General features: G+C 40.6%; 1 protein-coding gene and 1 long non-coding RNA gene across 15 annotated transcripts in view; one reads left to right on the top strand and one right to left on the bottom strand.

Moving 5' to 3' along the window:
• The window catches only part of LOC311034799 (NACHT, LRR and PYD domains-containing protein 12-like), a 136,470-nt gene that overhangs the window by 71,233 nt on the left and 43,466 nt on the right, over positions 1-21,771 (top strand). For 7 of the 14 annotated variants that reach the window (XM_084042801.1, XM_084042792.1, XM_084042791.1 and 4 more), the window contains one exon: positions 8,137-8,205. The exons of 6 other annotated variants lie outside the window; for them this stretch is intronic. The gene's annotated coding sequence lies outside the window, so the exon portion shown is untranslated. Of the gene's footprint in view, positions 1-3,388; positions 3,479-8,136; positions 8,206-21,771 lie in introns of those variants that run through there. One more of the 14 variants, XM_084042789.1, reaches the window with a different exon arrangement.
• On the bottom strand, positions 18,612-21,695 carry LOC311034848. The gene is made up of 4 exons (XR_014599637.1): positions 21,381-21,695; positions 20,902-20,962; positions 19,069-19,265; positions 18,612-18,946 (listed from the first exon to the last, which is right to left on the bottom strand). It is a non-coding gene; the product is annotated as an uncharacterized lncRNA (long non-coding RNA).

Here is a 21,771-nt window from a genome sequence, read left to right as displayed (position 1 = left end):
ACATAACTTACGCAAGGAATTTATAAACTGTACGGATGACGGAGAAGTTAAAATATTAAGAGATCAGGGACGTGCGCTGTGCTCTTCTGTTGCAGCATTGAGGATTTATTTGTGTCTAACCGTGTGACCGGTCATGCTCAAACATGTGGTGAGCGGCTTGGAGTGGCAGGCAGTCCTCACTCATAGTTCTGCTCCTACCGTTTTCTAAACCCGCTCCCCGCCACGTTAAAAATCATACTGATCCGCTCACATGCTCTGACTCAAAGCTAGACAAGGGGCCTGTCGGGCCAATGTGCCAACTTAGCAAAAACAAGCAAAGTGTAGAAAAGCACCTGGGATCCCCATGGGATTTGTTTGCACAGGGTCCAAATACTCTCCAGAATTGCCGCTGCTCACTTGAGGCTAAATATTTAGTTTTGCTGTCCTTTCTGGTTGCCTTAGGCCCCTGCACCTTCTGTATGCTGGTTGTTGATGGCACATGGCAGGTCACTACAGTAAGGCCTGATGTATACACATGCTTTAAACCGCCTGTCGTTATATAATTGGTATAATGAAAACTCTTACCTTACATTAGAAGATATAGTCCTTTGCTTTGTAATGATCATATGTAGTCCAGACTGTTCACTGTTCACTTGTGTGTCAAAATGGCTCCCTGTGTTTCAGTATCCACGTGTTTTCATTTTCTACCACCAACCACGTGACTCCATATATGGTAGTGGGGGAGGGGGGGAAAGAAGTCCAAGTAATATAATACAGTGGTTCTCAGAGTGGGGTGTTTTAATAAAGCATCACACTCAGTTTTGTTTCAGTGTGACCACATGAACACAACCGTGATGTTGGAATTGGCTACTGCTGCAAATATTGGCGGGGTGCCAGGACAAAGTTTCCAGTGTCCTATGGGGCATTGAGGGAATTATGGGAACTTCCTGTTGTCAGTCAAAAGTCAGGACAAAGTTGGTCAGGGCCAGTGGTGTAAAGTAAATAAAGTACATTTACTCAAGTACTGTACTTAAGTACAATTTTGAGGTATTTTTTACTTTACTGGAGTATTTCCAATTGTCTTTTACTTCTACTCCACTACATCTCAGAGGCAAATATTGTACTTTTACTCCACTATAATAATTTGAAAATTATTTGCAGATATAAATTATTACATTATAAAACATACATTAACCACTTTAGCCCAATTTTATACATAGGCTATTTGAAAATAGCAGATCTACAAGCTCACAACGTGTCACATCGGGACGTGTTGTGAGCTTGTAGATCTGCTATTTTCAAACATTTTAGTACTTTTACTTTTGGTACTTTAAGTACATGTTGATACCAATACTTTTGTAATTTTACTCAAGTAAATGCTGATTTCCGGACTTTTACCTGTAACAGAGTACTTCTACATTGCAGTATTGATACTTTTACTTAAGTAAAACCTTTGAGTATTCTTTCCACCACTGGTCAGGGCCAGCACTGCACACGTCACCACTGGGTTTTCCCCTGTATACTGACTGCAGCTGACTGTAATCATGTGGGAAGTTGGTAATGTGATACTTTTAGGGTGAAGTCAGTCTTCCTCCATCTGGCTTCCTGACGCTCTGCTGTAAGCACAGTGAACAATATTCAAATATTTACTTTCCCCATATTTGAATCCCATGATCAGCCCTTCTGCAAACACCATGGTTCACTTCCCAGGGGATAATTTCAACTCTAAGTAAAAGAATAAAAAGCTGCCTTATATACAGTACAGACATCACGCACGCACGCACGCACGCACGCACGCACGCACACACGCACACACACACACACACACACACACACTGTGTATATGGTGACAGATGTGCAGTTGAGGTAGTCAGTCATTCATATGGTTGGGTATCGTTTTGGTTTTATCCGATACCATGCAGGGCTAACCCAGTGTTTTTTATTCCCTGCTTCATCTTTCTCTCTGCTAAGGGGTTCTTGACCTGAAAAACGCTGAAGACCCCTGCGACATAGCAATTTGTCTATGAATTGAATAAGGACCTCATTGGAAACAAGACCGCAAGGACTTTTATGAACGGACCTTAGACAAAGTATTTTAAATAAATACTAGCTGTGCAAATAGTAACTGTGCACTTACAGCACCATTTAAAGTTATCATATGGGGTTCAAATTTGGTTGTGGAAACTGACTTTCATTCATTTATTATGTAATTGGTCATGGACCCCCATCTGAAAATATTTTGTGCCAGGGACCCCCATACAAGATTTGTGTTGTTAAAATGTTTCAAAATAATACGAAACCTAAAAAAAATAAAATCAAGATCTTTCACACACAAGAAAATAAAATAATAGTAATACAAAAAGTCTGTAAAAAAAAAAGAAATACACTCTCTGAGTCGGCAATCATTTACCTGGGGCGCCCTGGGAACACCTCAAGGACCACTGGGGGTCCCCGGACCGCACTTTGATACCACTGGAATGGCTGGTCAATGAGAGGATAGATGGAATGGTTATAGCTGTGAGCTGGAAACTAGCCGATCTACAAGCTCACAACATGTTACGTTGTGCCACGTTGTGAGTCATTTAGCTGGGGATCCCCTGGGAATCCCTCAAGGACCCCTGGGGGTCACCGGACTGCACTTTGAGAACAACCAAGTACATTTACTTAAGTACTGTACTTAAGTACAATTTTGAGGTAGCCTACCTTTACTTTACTGGAGTATTTCCAATTGTCTATACTTTTACTTCTACTCCAGTACATCTCAGAGGCAAATATTGTACTTTTACTCCACTACAATTATTTGAAAACTTTAGTTACTAGTTACTTTGCAGATATCAATTATTGTATTATAAAACATACATCAACCACTTAGCCCTATTTTATACCTAGGCTATTTGAAAATAGCAGATCTACAAGCTCACAACACGATGCATCGCGAGCTTGTAGATCGGCTATTTTCAAACATTTTAGTACTTTTACTTTTGGTACTTTAAGTATATTTTGATGCCAATACCTTGGTACTTTTACTCAAGTAACATTTTGAACACAGGCCTTTCACTTGTAAGGGCGCGCTCCCACCGCACTTTTATTTTACCTCAGGGGCAGAATCTGCCAATGCTTTGTCAATGCAAATGCGTGGATTCTTGAAAAAAATCCGCAAGACCAGGAATCCACGCATTTGCATTGACAAAGCATTGGCAGATTCTGCCCCAGAGGTAAAATAAAAGTGCGGTGGGAGCGCGCCCTAACAGAGTATTTTTATATTGTGGTATTGTTACTTTTACTTAAATAAAATATCTGAGTACTTTTTCCACCACTGAGATCGCTAAGTGCCCGAGAACCTTTGCACTTATTTTTTCCCCCTCCCCCACTATATGGACCGTCAAGAGTGAAAGTAGCAGGACACACTGATAACACAGGGAGCCAGTGAACATTCTGGACTACAGTACCTATGAGATCATTACAAAGCAGAGGACTACATTTTCCTGGTTAATGTAAAGTAAGAGTGTCTATTATTATACTGTGTGTGTGTGTGTGTGTGTGTGTGTGTGTGTGTGTGTGTGTGTGTGTGTGTGTGTGTGTGTGTGTGTGTGTGTGTGTGTGTGTGTCTCTCTCTCTCTCTCTCTCTCTCTCTCTCTCTCTCTCTCTCTCTCTCTCTCTCTCTCTCTCTCTCTCTCTCTCTCTCTGTCTCTGTGTCTCTCCCTGTGATCGTGATGATTTCACCACTGAACTATGTACACTAGCGAACCTTATCTCCATTCTGTTCCATGTGTACACTCAGAGTTACAGACCCATATAAGGGTCCATTTGGTTCCATTAGTACACTCTCAGAGTTACAGATCTGTAAGGGTCCATTTGGTTCCATTTGTACACTCAGAGTTACGGACCTGTAAGGGTCCATTTGGTTCCATTTGTACACTCTCAGAGTTACAGACCTGTAAGGGTCCATTTGGTTCCATTTGTACACTCTCAGAGTTAGACCTGTAAGGGTCCATTTGGTTCCATTTGTACACTCTCAGATTTCCTGCTCTGGGTCAGTTTCTCATAGCTTGGTTTGATTGGCTCAGCAGCAGATTTGAACTGGAAGCACAAAACATGTGTGCTTCCGGTTCAAATCTGCAGCTGAGCCAATCAAATCGACCAGAGGTGGGGGTCTCTACTAGCCCTGGTCCAGAGCGTTAGTGAGTTCTCTCTAACGCCCTGCATAAAAATAAACAAAACCACTTTGCTACTCACCGTTTTGTGTTGTTGAGATGAAAATGATTTTATTTACTCCACTGCGCCGTCTACAGATCTGGTCAATATAAATTACCGTTGACCATATCTGTAGGGGGCTGTCAAAGAATTGTTGTAATGAAACTGTCTCTGCCTCATTTGTCTTGTACTTTTGACTCAATCCTGATTCAGATTTCTGGGCACAGGGCGCAGTGGAGTAAATACAATGATATCCGTCTGCCGGACATATTTTATGTTCTGCACAAAAAGTGTATTATACAGAGAAGGTGGGGTGCTGAGAGTCTTCCCACCCTGGAGAATAGACTCTCAACAACACAAAACAGCCTTTGTTTCAGTGAATAGCGAAGTAGGGCAGGGCAGTGGAATTCTTTGTCTATAAGTAAAGCCAAGCACCTGGCAGAGCATTAGAGAGAACTCACTAACGCTCTGGACCAAGGTTAGGTCTCTACTAGGTTGGGGGCTTAGCCCCCCAGGCAAGGGGGGCCAACGCAGAAAAAAAAAGAAAAAAGTTGAATTCATCGCCGTTTATTTTTTTATTTTTTTATGGTCGTTTCACACTTATTGAAACTCACTCAGTCTAATCAGCAGCTTGTTGATGTCACTGTTCAGATTATGATGCATTAGTCATAACTCCACTGAAATATAAATTATAAAAACTGGTTTCTAATGATAAACTATTACAATTCTGTTACATCTGCTCACCAATTCTCCACTCCTGGCTCCTCAGTTTTCTCCTCTCCAATAACCATAAAAAATGTAGACACTCCAGAAATAGTGCATAAACGTTCTTAATAACCAAATCTGTTCTTACTAGGGTGTGCTGAATGATGAATCCCACTTGATCTTAAATTAGACAACAGTTAACGCCCCTAAACACCCCTAAACAACGCCTGTGGATCCAGTCCGGGTCTTCTTCCCAATTAAAATAGTAATATCAACATTTTTAACCTACTGGATTTTGTGATGTTATATTATTGTCATAATCGTCTTGGTTTGCATGCGTCTGTGTGCTAAAGAGACATTGAAAGCTGTTTCACCATGCAATGTAATTCAATGAGGAGACTAAATTGATATTATCACTTTGTGATCAATGTTGAACTATTGAAGAAATATCACCAACATGTGGATAATTTCACCCACTCTACCTGTTATACCGTATGTGATGAAGTTGAGTTTTAAATAGATTTTTGATATTTTTCATAGACAGATATTGACACTAGGGATATGAAACACCCAGCAATGGCAAGGCATTAACATTTGTAATGCTGTGAAACTGAATCATTTGTTAAGCCTAAATTATGCTCCATTGTGCAACTGTGACATGTGGTGAAAGTTGTCGATCTACAAGCTCACAGCACGTTGCATCTGCAACTGAGGGTGTGGATTGGCAATGTTCACTGCTCAACACCATTGTTATGTTTTCTTTTATCTCAGTAAGAGTGCTCTCGTCCACTCTTAAAATGTGTTCTTACATAAGAGAAAAGCAAACATAAGAACACTTTGCTGAATACCAGAACCTAGAAACTAGAAAAAGTGCTCTTCGGAGCACAGGTTTCCGCCAGGTACGCTGTTGTGTGTGCAAAGTTTCATCGGTCCAACTATAGCTAAAAATCACACCCTGTGTGAAGGTAGCGGCGCCTTTGATACATTTTGTCATCGATATGTGTTTATAATGTGTTTATAGCCACGTTAGCCATGTGTCACGTGAAGCTTGACCAATCACTTTGTTGACGGGTCTGACCAATCAGAACGTTGACAGGTCTGACTGATAGAGCTGTTATTTTTCCTTATCAACCATATATATAGATACTTATGCATGGCAGAACATCACATCAGTATGTATATAAGTACCGGTAACGTTCAAAGGCGACAAAGAAAAAAACAGACTCAGGACACAGGCAGCCATTGGATGTAGTGAAATATCTTGTATTCAGACAGAGAGAGAATGGAAGGTTACAGTATCACAGGTGTTCACGCATCATCGGTCGTCGCCTCTCTCTGCCGTTAAACAGAGAAAGCCCTGGACTTTAACAGCGTCCAGTAACATAAACATATGACATCATTGAAGATACATCAAGCGTCCAGCCGTCAGAGGTGTCATCCTGCTATTGGTGGATAGTGATGATTACGTCGTCGTCAGATGAGGATGATGATGGTAGATGATGAAGATGATGATAATGGTGTGACCGTTTATCTTTGGAAAAACAGTGTCCACATGTCTCGAATAACACATTGACCTCGGGTCTGACCGGTCACTGGTCAGTGGTGACTTCAGTGGCGCTGAAGGAATTGCTAGCGCAGAGAACACCGAGATACAGTGTTCTTAAAACAACTGATAGCCACAGAACGCCTGTAGCTAGTTTGACCTTGCATAGACAGAGAAATAGCAGAATAGTACATGACAGAGTTTAGGCCAATATGACAGCATTATATTAATTTGACATTTAAAGCAGGTTTAGGGCACTAGACAAATTATGATCAATCAAAATAACTCCATCACTGACCAATCAGAACGTTGACGGTGAACACGGACAAAGTCCGGTATAGAGCAGGATCCGCTCAGCGCCGCTAAAAATGTGAATCGGCCTGTCATGGCACCACCGTGAGGGCTGATTCGTAAAATGTAGGGAGGCAATTCTTCCTTGGCCTTAGGAGGCAATCGCATGCTGATCGACAATGATGATTTGAGGCATTTTGTTAAATGGACTACTCCTGCAAACTTTGGTATCCAATCTTAGCCAATCAGGATGGAATATGAAAAACCAGACCGATCCGTCTTGATGATGACTATAGAGATAATGTGTACCGATTCGCGTGATGTTTGGACAACATCTGTAGGAGTAATATAAAAATAAATGTTTTGCAAAAATCGGCCTCCCGGTGGCGCTATAACAGGCTGATGTGAAACATTTGGGTCAGAGGTTCTGCTCTGACATCCAGGGAGTTTGTTTGCACAGTTTCACGTTAGTCAGGCCAACGGTGTCAGAGATCAGCTGTTCACAGTATTAGTCAGCTATCTAATACTAGAAGTTGCACATCGTCACTATGTCAGAAACCTTGGAAACCTTGTGGATCTGCTATTTTCGCTATTTTTATCTAATTAAAAAAAGTAGTAATTGTTTTGGACATGCAAGGTTTCCATCCGGCAACGACCAGTTTGAGCCGGTCTCGGTCTAGAGTCTGTATTGTGGTAATTTGACCGCGCGCGCACACACACACACACACACACACACACACACACACACACACACACACACACACACACACACACACACACACAGTGATAAAGGGTTTCTTTATCCGCTGTACACACAGGGCAGGCTCTGCTGTTTCCAGTAAGTCACATGACTTCAGGGAAAGTTGGAAGTGAAGTTTTCTTCTTCTTGGATTCTTTTTAGTCCTTTTTTATTTATGAGCATTGAAGTACGTGTAAAATACGGAGGTTTAAAATAAACAATTTTACAATCAAGATAATATTCATCATACAAAGAGAGAGGGAGACCAAGGAGAAAAACAGAAAAGAGAATTGGTCATGTAAAAAAATATATATATTTATATATATTTAAACTATATATAAACTACTAAGCTAAAACTATATATAAACTATATATATATTGAATATATCTACATACATACACCTAGTATAAAAAGCAGCAGGTATGTACATGATGTTAAACATAAGCAAAGTGTGTAGCAGCACAACAGCAGGTACACACAAGAAGGCATTCCGCATAAGGCAAAAACTTCACAAGTAAAAATCCACATGGTAGATCCACAAGGGAAGTAGACTGCAAAGGGGAACAAAACCACACAATGTTTCCTGCTTAAATAACTGTTGTTGCTCAAAGCGAGTGATGGATTTTCCTGCTTTGACCGAGTGTGATAGCTGTAGCTGTGTTTTGATCATCACTTGTTTTTTAGGTGACTTGACAAAGGTGTATTTGGAACGTGTCGACTCCATCTCTGCGCTGGATGGCCACTTGAAACAAGGTACAGTTGGACACGTCTAAATAACACTGTGTTCTGTCTATCTTTTGTTTAATCGTTGTTCAATATCAAAACAAAAGTAAATGATCAAAAACACTTTTTTTTCCTCAATAGTCCATACAGTGTAAAGTGTGGTGTATATAATCCTACGCAAACTATTGACGTGCGGTTCATGAAAGAGGGTGCAGAGACTTGATTTGTGTGGATCGCGGGTGTATCTCATGATGAATTCCAGCTGTGTGTATATCACAAGCACAGTCCTGTGTAGATCATTTGCATCGATCATTTGCATTGCTCCAGGCCCCTTTAACTCCATTACATAAAAGGCAACCGAAAAATAACCAACGTGGGAAAAAATAGAACAGCCAGAACATTTGTTCTCTTTGGCAGCGAGTCCCACGATCGCACGATGAATCAACTGAACATTAGTTAATAAAGTAATGCTCTCATATGTAATGAGAATAAGACTTGTTGTAAGCTTGCAGATCTGCTATTTTTGGTACGTGTCGCGATTTGTTGTATAAACTTGTAGATCTGCTATTTTTGGTACGTGTCGTGACTTGTTGTAAGCTTGTAGATCTGCTATTTTTGCTGTTTGAATCTCGCCCATGACTACCCCATTACAATAACAAACTAGCACTAAAACTAATAAAAACTAAACTAAAACTAAGCCTTTTCACAAAATAAAAACTGAACTAAACTAGCAACTCCACAAACTAAAAATCAAAAGATTAAGTCAAAATGAAATAAAAATACAAACACATTTATTTATTTTTAACTATAATAACCTTGCTACTGAGTGCCAAACCTCAAATCGAAAAAAAGAAAAAGAAATGACAGTAGCCGGCATTTCAACAGCCCCATGCACACACTTGTTGTGTAATATATTGCACATCTTTTTCCTGTTTGTGCAGGCTTAAAGGTGCGCGCGCAAACAACGTTTTCCTAGGGAGTTGAAGGCAGGGGGGGGGGGGTCGCCTGCTGAGATGATCTCAGCAGGAGAAGCAATGTTCTCACTAAATAAGTGTAGAGGAATATTGTGTGGAGTTTCAGCTACTATGCATCCCAGAAATATATAGTTTATAAGGATTTGTAATTTGTAAGGAAATGTAAATATGGCAACTCATTTAGATGTAGGTCTACGTAGGTTTATGGTTTCCCAAGGACTATAGCCGTTTCACTCATGATACAATGTCTCTTTCATAACAGATACATACATGTGCCAGATAATCCCCACACCAAGAGAGTAAAAAAAGATAAAACGTTTCAGTCATTCAGTTCGACTTCACTGTAGCCTATAGTAGCCTTTTTATAAATGATATTTGTACTGTCGTGAAAGTTTATAATAACGCATTGTGTGCCAAAAACAGTCTGGACCATTTTTGAGAAGCTATGCGTTATGTGCCATAAACGGTCCAGACCGTTTATGGCCCCTTTTTTTAAATATATTTTTCCCACGTGGGGCGCTCTAACGAAACTTTGGGATCATCCAAGGAGTCTCTAAGAAGGAGAGGCCGGATGTGGATCCATGTCAAAAATGCTTCCGTTCGTCCGCTCCAATGTTAACTCCTTGACTAAAAGCTTAATATCTCCATTTCTTTTTAACGTGGTGGAAGTGAGACGTTTTCGATCGGCGATCACTCTGCAATGGAGGATCGCGTTAGAAATATTATTGTTCCAGGCGTTAGTCGGGACCCTCCGCCGTCTCTCACGCACACTTTGTTTACATGTACTTCCGCGTCGGGGCTTCTACAGCACGAAACGTATCAGCGTAAGTGCATGGAAGATATATGTACCCTATTTTAATAAACCTCTGGCACACGATGTGTTAAGAGAAATTTAAAGTGTCAAATACAAAAGTAGTAGTAGTAGTTGTGAATTAGCAAACTGGACATTTAGACTGAATGTTTCCTTTATCCTCATCTTGTGCTAATGCACGCAACTGTTTTGCCAGGTTTTATTGTTGTTGTTTCTCATAAGCGTGCATCAGTTGTCCGTCAACAACACAGTAGTCTGTGCCTTGACTTTTGTGCGCTGACTCTCTCCCCACTCGCCCCCTCCGCCCCCTTGCCTTCAACTCCCTATGGACTCCCATTCGCCACTAGGGATGGAGCTCGTTAATTTTTATTGATAATGAGCACCTTATCAAGCCTCCTTATCGAACCGAGCTTTTATCGAGCCCACTATCAATCTTTTTCTATTATTAAGAAAAAAGACGTGAGGCGAAAAATTCTGAACAGAACCGGTATCTTTTTTTATTGGCCAGTTGTGACAGTGAGTTTGTGGCTGACCACTATCTAAAATTAAATGAAGATGACAAAAGTAAAAAATATTTTTGCCTATCATTAAAACAAGCATTCATATAATGTGCAATAAGTTTTAAATGGCTTTATATTATGAATAGTACTGTAATAATTACTATAAAATCTCCATGTCTCTTCAACTTTTTATAAACAAAAAATGCATAGTTATTTTTTCTATTCTTTTTTCTTTGTTTTAACCAACATATATCACTTGCACTACATTTTACTAGGGCCTTCAAATACAGTACTTTTCTAACAGACAGAAGGCAAGTGACCTTTTTACTTTTGGAAAATAATATTGAAGAAACGGTTAATGTGTGTACTGTCACTTTAAAAGCGCAATGTATACTTCATCGACGGTGTCACGCACCAAACATGGCCGATCTCCAAGCTCACACCGCGTCTGTTCGCACCACGTTGTGAGCTTGTAGATCTGCCATTTTCGGCAACGATAGACTGAGGGACGGACACGCTCCGGGCAGCGCTGTTTGGCACAACTTGCAGCTATCAATACACTTTTAGACCAACATGTTTGTGCCAGCGTGGGTGATTAGATTTATTTCTTGATCGCCTCTTGTTTTGATAGTTTAGACATGACGTCATGGTGGGCCGCTACACTCGATAACAGGCTCGACAAGTCTAAAGCTTATCGAAAACCGGGTCTCGATAAATTCATGCCCAGGTATATAATGGACCCGGTTTTCGAGCTCCATCCCTATTCGCCACACACACACAGTGTTCTATTTGTGTACGCTGGCATCAAACCCACAACCTCTGGATCAAGTTTAATGTGTTCCATGTGTGTTGAGTTTTTTCTCCCACGTGGGAGTGAGGGAGTGTGGGAGAAAAAACTCCTATGGGAGTCCCATAGGAGTGGCAGTTACAGTCCCACTGGCTATGGGATCTCTAACCTCTGCATAGACTTGCCTTTCACACACACACACACACACCCGCACGCACGCACGCACGCACGCACGCACACACACACACACACACACACACACACGCCACACACACACACACACTCTTTGGATCATCTCCATAGCACAAGTAAGACGCGCAAACGCTGGAAGCGAACGCAGCTCGAAAATAACAATAAGAAGAATAGAAAGGAATGAGCAATTACTTGTCATCCAGCCTGAAATATGCACAAATGACATGGAATTCTTAGATATCCCAATAGATGAACTCATGTAGATGCTTGTAGATGTGTTATTTTTGACTGTCGCTGCTATATTTTTCTCAGAGGAGTGTAATGAGTCACCCAGGGGCACAGGCGAATTTCAGCCACACTGTAGTGCATGCAGGCAATGAGAGCGTGACTCACATGGGGGCAGCCAATGAGAGCGTGAGTGACATGGGGGCGCGGCTGCACACATACTGCACACAGACAGACACACAAGCCGAGCCGAGTGTCATAGTATGCTCCACTTGGTCGGAGTCCTTCCGCGTTCGCAACTAGCACATTGACACGTGCAATGTTTGAATCCAGGTTGTGTTATTAGCTGCTTAGCCGGCATTTCAACAGCTCCATGCACACACTTGTTGTGCCATATATATTGCACATCTTTTTTCCTGCTTGTGCAGGCTTAAAGTCACAGACAGACAGACAGACAGACAGACAGAGTGTTCTATTTGTGTACGCTGGCATCAAACCCAGAACCTGAGTTTTTTCTCCCTCACTCCCATAGGAGTGTCAGTTAGAGCCCCACAGGCTATGGGATCTTTAGCCCCTGCCTAGACTTGGCTTTTACACACACACACACACACACACACACACACACACACACACACACACACACACACACACACACACACACACACACACACACACACACACACACACACACACACACACACTGCCAGAAAGTGTAAACTTATAAAGGACTGTTTAATGAGCAGGAGGGCACTTTGGATATCATCTCCATAGCACTAGCACATTGACACGTGCAATGTTTGAATCCAGGTTGTGTTATTTGCTCACACAGCTTAGCTGAAACAGCGTAAACATCAACTTCTCATGGTTGTGAACAATTACAATTCTCTCTCTCACTTTAGACTCAGTCTTACATTTTTAATACAATTATATGTTGTGCAGACCTGCTGTTTACTATAAGTAAACTATGCATTTGCTGTATGTATTTACCTTGCTTACTGTAAGCAGTGGTGTAAAGTAACTAAGTACATTTATTCAAGTACCGTACTTAAGTACAATTGTGAGGTATTTGTACTTGAGTATTTCCAATTTCCAATACTTTTACTTCTACTCCACTACATCTCGGATCCAAATATTGTACTTTTACTCCACTACAATTATTTGAAAACTAAAACTAATTACTGCAGGTTTTGATTATTATTACAAAACATACATTAAACACTTCAGCCCTATATACATTTTGGCTATTTTCAAAAGATGTTTATACATTTGAAAACTTGAAATGGGGCATTCTGCATAATGAGTGCTTATACTTTTGGTACTTTAAGTACATTTTGATGCCAATACTGTGTACTTTTACTCAAATCAATTTTGAATTCCAGACTCTTACTTGTAACAGAGTATTTCTGCAATGTAGTTTTGATACTTTTACTTAAGTAAAACATTTGAGTACTTGTTCTACCACTGACTGTAAGTCGCTCTGATTAATGATTGCCTGCTAAATGCCTAAACTGTAAGTTGTGAGTAGACAACAAGTTAGAACCTGATTTTAATCAAAACCAGCTGTTCTGTGTGCAGGGACCGTCTAAAAAGTACAACACAGATAAGAGATCCAACCAAAATATCCACGGTTCTGTAAAATAAGTAAATATGTATAGTGACGGCCTAAATGTCATTCATGAATTTGAAGCTACTGTTAGTGTCTGTGTCTGTTACAGCAAGGGTTCCCAAACCTTTCATGCCGAGACCCCCACAATAATCAAATTTGAACTGGGGACCCACCAAAATAATCAAATTTGTGTGTGTGTGTGTGTGTGTGTGTGTGTGTGTGTGTGTGTGTGTGTGTGTGTGTGTGTGTGTGTGTGTGTGTGTGTGTGTGTGTGTGTGTGTGTGTGTGTGTGTGTGTGTGTGTGTGTGTGTGTGTGTGTGTGTGTGTGTGTGTGTGTTCTCTCTTGTGGTGGTGATGTCATCATTAAACTATGTAGCAGACAGATCACTATCACGGCAGAAACCTTGTATCTCCATATTTCATCGTTTTTTTCTTTTCGTAAATCAATGCCCTATTTTATACTATTTTATGTCATCTGCCAGTGTCACATTGTGACTTGTAGTGCGCTTTTTAGACACAGTACATGGTTTCACACGGCAAGGGAAGGCTGGCTTACAATGTGAATGAACAAGTGTGGTTTAGAGCCCTCATTCCATATCCCCTTAATTCATACTGTTGACACCAGTCATCTTCTTAAATAGTTTTGTAGCTAGCACATGCATTCCATACATTCCATAGGCGCTGGTGTTCAGACAGTACTCTATGTGATGTGTGGGCACTGGTATCCAGGCGGCACTACTCTATTTGATGTGTGTGTGTGTGTGTGTGTGTGTGTGTGTGTGTGTGTGTGTGTGTGTGTGTGTGTGTGTGTGTGTGTGTGTGTGTGTGTGTGTGTGTGTGTATTGAATAGTGTGTATATTGATTGTGTATATTGAATAGTGTGTATATTGATTGTGTATATTGAATAGTGTGTATATTGAATGGTGCGTATATTGAATAGTGTGTATATTGATTGTGTATATTGAATAGTGTGTATATTGAATGGTGCGTATATTGAATAGTGTGTATATTGATTGTGTATATTGAATAGTGTGTATATTGAATGGTGCGTATATTGAATAGTGTGTATATTGAATGGTGCGTATATTGAATAGTGTGTATATTGTAGGAGGATTCACATACTGTGTGTCTGGTGGTCCAGGTTCATCACTGAAGACAGGAGGATGTTTCTTTAGACCGGTCACTCTGCATAGACAGAAGGCTGGGTGTTGGAGACTCTTGTCTGTAGTGAACCCTTCTGGAATCATAACATTGAGAGTGATATTGACTTGTTATATGTTGTTTTTTGAAGAATGCTTAGACTTCACTGTTGCTACACTTAAATGATCAAAAATGAAATGTTAACGGTAATATCGTATTGATAGAGATATTTGGCATTAATATAGAGATATGACATTTTGTCCATGTCATGCAGCCCTAGTGTGTGTGTGTGTGTGTGTGTGTGTGTGTGTGTGTGTGTGTGTGTGTGTGTGTGTGTGTGTGTGTGTGTGTGTGTGTGTGTGTGTGTGTGTGTGTGTGTGTGTGTGTGTGTGTGTGTGTGTGTGTGTGTGTGTGTGTGTGTGCGTGTCATGTGATAACATTGTTGTGGTGCTGTCCGAGGAAAAACATGGACGTTCTGTTTCTCTGCACGTCACCTTGTTGTCAACTTGTTGAAAGCCAGTTCAACTCTGGGACGGGACGTGTGTGTGTGTGAGTGTGTAACAAGTTACATATCGTCACTGTTTGGCAGAAACCACTTATCTTTATATTTCATCTTTCTTTTTTCATAAATACATTTTACTTACTATACTTATACTTTCTATGCCAGTGTCATGAGCTTGTGAGCCTGTAGATCTGCTATTTTCACTAATTTATTTTATGCTTTTTTTTAAATACATTTTTTAAACATAGAAGGACATACAAGGTTTCACTCCACAAGAGTCACCCCAGTTAACCTTGTGTCACCAGACCAGACTTCCCACATGGCAGAGCAACATGGTGACAGAACCATGACGGTTTAGAACACTCCCTCCTTATCCTGTAATTTATACACACACACACACACACACACACACACACACACACACACACACACACACACACACACACACACACACACACACACACACACACACACACACACACACACACACACAGTGTTGCCGCTCTACAGAGCTGCAGTTGACAGGAAATCACATGACTTCTACTTCAGTGAGCTTGGACGGGGTGAAGTTTTCTTTAGGGTGTGGATCCGTTTTAGTCCTTTTCTATTTGGGAATGTAGGATTTTACATGTTAAAGAGGTTCAAAATAAACACTTTTACAATCAATAATTATATCAGAATATATAATATAAATATAATATAAGTAACAGCGCTGGTTGTTTGGTCTCTCTGTACTTCTATTGAGACAATAGGTCTGTCTCAATTCAGGGGTTGCAGCCTCCAAGTGCACACCCTAGGTAGTGTGGGTAGGGCACTACCCCCTGGAGGGCGCATAGGGCATACACTCTGCCTGTGAAATGGGACAGCACTTCGCCGAGTCTTGTCGAGTGAACCCGGAAAAAGCCGAGCGTCCACTATTGTTGTTTCTCCGACGTTTTTTTTTTACTTCTAAAAAGCTTTAAAACTTCCTTTTTTGTGGTACGGAATTTACTTTTAAGATATTTTAGGATAGCATTAAGTTGTTTAAACTTCATATATGTGGTCAATTAATCATGAAACTATTTAAAATAATAATTTAGAGAACCGTCACGTCGGGTCCTGGGTCGACCAGTGAAACTCATGTAGCCGTTGAAAGCAGCTTGTTTTCGGCCTGACTCTTCCAAATGTCCCGTTGCTCCCACGGTTGTCTGCGGAACGAACTTGATGGGATTGACAGACCCACTTACAACTGTAGCCCATTGGTTCTCAAAGTGGGGTCCGGGGACCCCCAGGGGTCCTTGCGGGGGTTCCAGGGGGTCTTCCACAAAACGATTTAATTAATATAGCGACGTCACAATAATTTTAACCACTTTAACCATATTTTATACTTTGGCTATTCAAAAATAGCAGATATACAAGCTCATAGCTTGAGCTTGCAGATCTGCTATTTGTAGATCTGCTATTGTTTGAATTTGTGCAAATCTTTGAATATATTATTTGTTAAGCAAACATTTGTCACTAAAATCTTTGCTTCTGGGGGTCACTTGAACAACATATTTTGAGATGGGGGTCCGCGGCCAAATACATATCATTTTGGGGGTCCTTGACATGAAAATGTTTGAGAACCACTGCTCTAGTCTATTTGTTCATAGGCCATGTTATTTATCGTGGTTGATTCCACGCTCTTTATTGTTATAATATTCATTCAATTGAATTAATTATGTTCTGGTTTTGTCATAACGGTACGATGTCCGACGTAACCTATACTGTGTGACTTTGATGGGTTAGTTCATTGATGGGTTCAAAAATAGCAGATGTACAAGCTCATAGCTTGAGCTTGTAGATCTAATTTTGAATTTGTGCAAATTTTTGAATATATATTTTGTTAAGCAAACATTTGTCACTAAAATCTTTGCTTCTGGGGGTCACTGGAACAACATATCTGGAGATGGGGGTCCGCGGCCAAATACATATCATTTTGGGGATCCTTGACATGAAAAGGATTGTTTTACATTCTTTTGCCCAACAAAAAAATCAATCAGTCAGTCAATCAATCAAACCACTGCTCTAGCATATTTGTTCATAAGGCCATTCTATTATCGTGGTTGATTCCTCGCTCTTTATTGTTATAATATTCATTAAATTAATTATGTTCTGGTTTTGTCATAACGGTCTGATGTCCGACTAGCTCCAATCGGAACCTCACCCACCCTCCGCTGTATAGCTCCGAGATGAGGTTCCTCGTTTATCTCTGCCGTTTGGTTGGAAAATCTCCGCACATTTCCCACTTTACATGTTTCTTACCTCTTTCTGCACATCGTATCCAAAAAGTAAAGGTTTTCTGAAATGCTCACAGATGTTTGACATTTTAACGTACCATAAAATCTATCCAACGAGTTGAAAAAGGCACTTAATTCGCCTCTCTCCTCCGCCGGTTACATGTTTTTAAGACATTGCGCAAGAGTTGCGCCCATAGAGATAACATTACTGATTCCCCTACTGGTCAAATGTTGAATTGCATCTTCTAATGCATAATATTATTGAACCGGCTGAGGAGAGAAGCGATTTAAACACTTTTTTCAACTCGTTGGATGGATTTTATGGTACGTTAAAATTTCAAACATCTGTGTGAGCATTTCAGAATACCTTTACTTTTTGGATACGATGTGCAGAAAGGGGTAAGAAACATGTAAAGTGGAAAATGTGCGGACATTTTTTCCCAAGCCCAGCCAGCAGCCACTGGGTGCAGCATATCAGATGCGTATCAACGTATTAGATACGCTGTTTTGAACAGTTTTTGAAGGTATACACTACCAATACTGCAATATAAAAATACTCTGTTACAAGTAAAAGTCCAGAATTAAACATTTACTTGAGTAAAAGTACAAAAGTATTGGCATCAAAATGTACTTAAAGTACCAAAAGTAAAAGTACTATTTGAAAATAGCCGATCTACAAGCTTGTGAGCTTGTAGATCAGCTATTTTCAAATAGTCTAAAATAGTGTTAAAGTGGTTAATGTGTGTTTCATTATGTCATAATGTATCTGCAAAGTATACTAGTAACTAAAGTTTTAAAATAAATGTTGATAGAGCTGTTTTTCCTCATCACCCACACAAAGTACCAGACACTTTCATAACGGCAACATAGGAAAGAAGACTCTAATACAGGCAGCCATGAAGATGATGAAGATGAGGATGGTAGATGATGATGGTGTGACAGCTCTGACCGGTCAGTGGTCAGTGGTCACTGCGTGGCACTGAAAAGAATGGTTATCGTAGAGAAGAACACCGAGATGTATTGTTCTGAAAACAGTCCGAGATTAACCTCCTAGTGTTATGGTTAACATACCAGGCTGAACCCATCAGAGCAAAACAAAGTTAGTGGGACTCAAAGGAGAGAGTGTTATCTCAAACAGAGCCAGCTCAGCGGCCTTGCACAGAAGTAGAATAGGAGAAATAGAAGCATATTATATCAGAGATGACATTTTAAGCAGGTTTCTGACACTTGACAAATTATTATCAACAAGATTAACTCTATCAAATGTAGTGGAGTAAAAGTACAATATTTGCCTCCGAGATGTAGTGGAGTAGAAGTGAAAGTATTGGAAATTGGAAATACTCAAGTAAAGTACAAATACCTCAAAATGTTACTTAAGTAAACATGTTAATTATTCCAGCTACATGATATGATCATATTAGTCCAACACAATTCAAACAGTGCAAATTGATTTTATTTCAAATGCAGGGAAACATTACAGTAAAGTGCCTTCTGTGAAACTCTAATTAAAAACACATTTCATATAAACACTATCAATGTTAACATTTTCTAATGATGAGGGTACACAGTCTTTTTCTGGGCTAAACAGGGAGTCCCTGTCAGTGTTGTTAGACCTTCTCAACCAGGAACAGTGAAACGGATGGGGTGCAACATATGAAGACCCTGGTGTTTGTCCTCGAGGTAGCAAGTAGAGCATCATCTGGGGTGGTCCACTGTCCACCGCATCGTTCATCAGGTGGGTTTGCAAGGCTGACCCAATAGACGGCTGCCATGTCACTGTGGATGGTTTTAGAAAGAGGCAAGAATAGCAAACCTATTACAAACGTTTCCTAAGGTAAACATACAAAACATTTTTAAGTAAATGGGAATCAGTAGATATATACATTTGTTCTACTTGCCTGTACTTAATAGTCATGGTCCATGGGCACCTCCTCCAGGCCAGACACCTCCGCAGTCAGCTGCTCCCGCCACAGATCGCCACTGACTGCCTCAGACACCCTCTCCCCCTCATCCTCTCCCTCATCCTCTGGGGTCACAAATTAATATCACCAGCATCCATGCAGATGTTGTGGAGAACTGCACATGCTGTTATGACCTGAAATTATATGAATGGGGGGGGGGGGGGGGGTATATTATTATTATTATGAATTCAGGGGTCGACATTATAAATGGCCCAGTGGCCCGGATGTACTTTTTAAACCGTCAGGGCCAGCAGAATGCAACAAGCACTTGCCCGGTGGGGCCAGTGAAAATAATGCCTTGAAAATAAAATCAAAACATTAACATCTAATAATTTCACAAAATTTCCCTGTACTACTGTCAGTGTGTTCTGTTAACATATCTGTAAACTCGAGCAGGGCAGGCTCACAGAAGAGCCTTTCCCCGTCATCCTTGGACCCCCTCGTTCATTTTCAAAATGTTTTTAAAACCACCAGTATTCGGTCAAACACCAGGTAAAAACAAATACAGAAAGAAAGTTGCCAGAGTGAAAAGCAGAATGAGACGAAAAAGAGGGAGAGAAAGTTTCAACCACAATGGTGAGACTAGAATTGGCTTACATAAGATAAGTTAAAAGCGAGCAATGTAAACAGTGCATCCACTGTGCAGCCAACTGTGTCAGCCTACATGGAGGGGGAGAGAGATCTCCCCCTCTGGATAATAAACCGCCTACTGACAGTAATGACAGTTAACCTAAAAGCTAGCGTTAGCTATTCAAAATCAATCGTCTCCTGTCCTCATCAACATTAATAGGCTAACAACTTTCTGAGGGTGAGAGACCCGACTGCATTCCATAGTAGGTCGTTCTGATGTTTTTGAATGGCTGTGGGTGTTGCTTGAAATCGCAGATCTGAAAGCTCACAACACGTCGCATTTGTGACATACTGTGAGCTTGTAGGTCGTCTGTTTCACAGTTGAACTGCAGCAGATCATTATCATACAGTGTTGCCATGTAAGATTATTATAAGCGACTTTGGGCTTCTTTTTTTGTTTACTGCTTGTAAATATTGGGCCTTCTTGGGCCTGTTTCTAAAGTGTAGTTGTATATTTGGGCTTGCTTCCACATTTTTTTTATTATTATTTAAACCAGCAGTGGTTCTCAAATATTTTCATGTCATGGACCCCTTAGCTCTGGACTGGTCCATACTAGTGTTAGAAGGAGTTCTCCAACTCCTTCTAACGACCAGAGCTAATGGACCCCAAAGATGCATCGGCTATTTTCAAATAGGTATATAGGTTTAAAGTGCTCATGTGGTCTATAGTCGCTTTTCATAGACCCGGTTGCTTATTTCTCTCATAAAAGCTGGCAACACTGATCATACACTTCAGGGTCTAAATCAGTGGTTCTCAACCTGCATGCTTTTTGGGGGGTCCCCAGATGACAGTAAAGTGACAGTTTAAGACTTTTAAGACCTTTAAAAAAAAAGAGGAAAATAAACTATACTATTAAAAAAATAGCTGATCTACAAGCTTGTAGATCTGCTATTTTCACAATATTTATCTGTGGAACCGAGTAAAAAAAATGTTATGCCTCTACTCCTACAATTCCAAGAGCCTGTCAGGGTGGGGGGTCCCCAGTTCAAATGATCATTTAGTACATTTTTAATTCCGGACTTTTACTTGTAACAAAGTACTTCTACGTTGCAGTATTGATACTTTTACTTAAGTAAAACGTTTGAGTACTTTTCCCACGCACACACACACACACACACACACACACACACGGTACTTACATTTGAAATTAAATTCCGGGGCACTGGGGGCTGGGGCCAGTATCAATGGGGTCTTCCTCCACTGTTGAATGCAATAAAAACATTACTCAAAAAGGGCTCTTACGCTACTAACGACCACAGTTAATCCACAGCTGAATTTGACCATTAACAAAATTTAAAACAAATACTAGTCGGACTCGTGACATACAACCCTCTACATTTCATGTTTAAACACAACAATTACACCAGCCGTATAATCTCAGTAATGTTTAACCACTGACTATCTCGGGGGGGGGGGGCATTTGAAAAGGACTACCCCGAAAACAGCTGGCTGTGTTCGGGTAGAAGAAGCACCGCTGGCCGCGGTTTAACGTTAAAGTAGGCTCGTTCACGATACATTTACCACATATATGAAGTTTAAACAACTACATACTATCCTAAAACATCTTAAAAGTACATTCCGTGACACAACAACACTTTTAAAAGGTTTTAAAACTTACAGCTTTGGTCCACCATTAAGGCTGGTTCAGGCTGGCTCCAAGTTCGTTCCACGGACAACCGTGGGAGCAACGGCATGTTTGGAAGAGTCAGGCCGAAAACAGGTTGCATTAGACGGCTACGTGAGTTTCACTGGCCGCCCCAGGACCCGACGGGACGGTTCTCTGAATTCTTATTTTTAAATAGTATCACCACATATATGAAGTTTAAACTACTTAATGCTATCCTAAAACATCTTAAAAGTAAATTCCGTGGCACAAAAAAGAAGTTAGAGAGAGTTTTAGAAGTTTAGATGGACGAGAATTTATAGCGGTGAAAAAGATGGCGGCCGCTCAGAAAATTTTCCAGTCAGCTCAGTTCGCGTTGCATTGTGGGACTCGGCTGTTCACCGAA

Source organism: Gymnoscopelus microlampas (assembly GCF_963454915.1).
Source record: "Gymnoscopelus microlampas genome assembly, chromosome: 19".
In the NCBI taxonomy this organism is placed as follows: Eukaryota; Metazoa; Chordata; class Actinopteri; order Myctophiformes; family Myctophidae; genus Gymnoscopelus; species Gymnoscopelus microlampas.
This window is presented reverse-complemented; position numbering and strand designations above follow the sequence as displayed.